The sequence below is a fragment of the Odontomachus brunneus genome, unplaced genomic scaffold (genome assembly GCF_010583005.1).
Source record: "Odontomachus brunneus isolate Ranch 3 - 2012 unplaced genomic scaffold, Obru_v1 Obru_scaffold_070, whole genome shotgun sequence".
Taxonomy (NCBI): Eukaryota; Metazoa; Arthropoda; class Insecta; order Hymenoptera; family Formicidae; genus Odontomachus; species Odontomachus brunneus.
This window is the reverse complement of record NW_022639520.1, coordinates 1,393,627-1,396,507: the sequence shown is the minus strand read 5'-3', so window position 1 is coordinate 1,396,507 and position 2,881 is coordinate 1,393,627.

Sequence of the window (2,881 nt, the reverse complement as noted above, 5' to 3'; positions counted from 1 at the left end):
TGAATGTCACCTTTCCTGTCTTTAGTGAAAATTTCCATTTTTATTGTGCATATTCTTATTGCTGACATCGAGAACTTTGCGATTATTACTAGAATAGAATATTTTTCGTTAAATTCCTTTTAAGTTATGAGGTCTGCAAGTACATCTTGCTCAACGGTGATACTGCCGTTACTGTGACTGTCATGTGACTATCATGAAATAAGTGGAAAAGTATTGAACAAAAAACAAATATTTTATTATAATGTTTCGCTAAGCCCACGAGGTCAACTATAAAAATGTGTCACGGAAAGAGGTTTCCATTAAAGATATTGAAGATGCACGTAACTTGACGACGCTATATAAGCTTCTACTAATATTCTGACGTGCTACGACATTTAATACCGTACCGCGCGCGCGCACGCACATATATACAAATGTTTTTCTTTTTTTATTTATATGTTCTTACACCTGTTGCAATGTGCAGTTGCGAAGAATCTGCAACACAGATACGATGTCCATGACGACGCAAGTACATCTGTTCTACATTCAAAGGAGAACAATTCTCAGAGTTCGAGGATAAATTATGATCGTGTTTGAAAATCTCCGAAACTATACGAAGACTCGCGTCCATTACCGCGAGGTAAATTAACATTCGCTTTGTTATTTAATGTATTCGTACAATAAGAAATTGCAAACGTTGCGTATCGGTTCTCTAAAATATTGTTTATATATAACCGATATGACATTGGCAATATACGTAGAAATACTTTTAATAGCTCGTTTTTATTGTCTTTTAGCCTCTATCTGTACAATATGGATTTTCAGCCTTAAGCTGTAAGAAATTGAACAATTGCAGTCGATTGTGAGAGGAACTATAATTGGTCAATTCCTTAAGATTTAAGGCTAAAAATACTTATCGCAGATAACGGCTTTAACGTTCGTTTCTTCATACAAAACACTGGTTAATTATTTATTCTATTGTTTGTTAGTATCATAAAAATTGCCATTGAATAGAGTGTTAATTTATTTTATCCCCCAAACTTAGGTACGGATAATTTGAGTAGTTTGTCATGTGGAAGAGAGGAAGAAGTCTATAAGATCGCAAAAGATCACTCAGTGAATCGGACGGATCGATCTATCGATACATCTCAGGAAGTTGTCTCACGTGGTTATACGGAGAATGTTGTAGAGAGAGAGACTATGGGTCGTAATGAGAATTTGAATTATTCCTCATCAGAAGCAACGATTGGTAAGTTGAAATAATATATAGCTTGTAATGAAAGGGACAAAACACACGTCACACTTCGTACACGCACAAATGTGTTATATATTTAACAATATAAAGACATTATGTTTTGACAACTCTCAAAATGTTACCTGATTTGTTAACCCGTCTGTTAACCCCAGTAGAACAGTGCGTGAAATCCACATTGAGCTGACGAGGAACACGCGATTTTCATGTGGAATCCACATGAATTTAACGTGGTTCGCGTCGACTCGACGTATATTTAACGTACTGTTCTATTGGGAAAGATCGTGTGAATCTTTCGAGTCGATTCCCACACAGCACAGAAAGCTTCAGAAAAGTTACAAAGTCTTCCGTAAAATTTCCGAAACATTTACACCTTTCCGAAAGCTTTCTGAAACCTTCTATGCTGTGTGGGTTGTGTATCTTACAACTTATTGAAAACTACAAAAGTGAGCGAATGTACTGGAAGTTGTGACCAATAACATTCTAAATATATAGAATATATGTATGTATAAAGTATAACATTATAAATATATAGTATAAATATTCTTGTAAACTCGCTCATTTTTATAATTTTCTCCAAGTTGCGTAATGCACAAACGGCCGCTTTAATTCAAGGGTGTTCACAATCTCTAATCCGACCGATCAATAATATTAAAACGTTGCATTTCAATAAATTCTGTAGACAAAGTGGATTAATGATTTCAGCAGTTATCGGATTATATTGAGTAATAAATAAAAGTAGAAAAATAACTACTTATTTTATTAAATGTACAATTGCATGCAAGAAATTGCGACCTATTTGTTTCACCACTGCCTGCTCGATATAATCCGATATAATCCTGCTGAGACAGGAAACATTAATCAGATTCGTCTAGAGAATTTGTTGAAATGGCGTTTCAATAGCAACGTTTTAATACCATTGATCGGTCGGATTAGAGATTCGACTGCGCGTCTTTGACATCTCAAATAGTACAAATGTCTAAACTGCGTCCTACAGTCGACAGATAATTAAGACATATGGTATACGATGCGCTAATTAATAATGCAACTCGTATTTGCAGTGGACCATATAAAAAGACTGAGCAGAGTGTTTCGAACGGCCTGAGGGTGGAGAGCGGCCGGTTCGTTATGCGGGATGCGGATGGATGTCCGCTCGCCGTGTGGAGACCGCGGTCTTCGTCGCTAACAGTCCGCTATCCAGCGGCCCCGTAGGATGCCGTGGGGTGCAAGTGATTCGCGTAGTTATTCGGCGACGGGAGTCTTTGGCTCCGTGTTTTGAATATGCTGCGTCTCTGGCAGCGTCTAAGTCCCGTGCGGACGTGAAGGCGAGCACGGCTCGCGTGTATGTGCTACGTCCCTGGCAGCGACTAAGTCCTGTGCGGACGTGAAGGCGAGCTGGGCTCGCGTGTATATGCTGCGTCCCTGGCAGCGACCAAGTCCTGTGCGGATGTGAAGGCGAGCTGGGCTCGCATGGATATGCTGCGTCCCAGGCAGCGACGGAGTCCTTGATGATAAGGACGACTCGCGCGGAGTCGTGATCTCAACAGTAGGTTTTGTCGGCGATAATACTCAGTATGTGCAATACCGAGATGTCGCGAAGAGAGACACGTCCACCGCAGTGGAGATGTCAAGGTAATCCGATATGGCGAT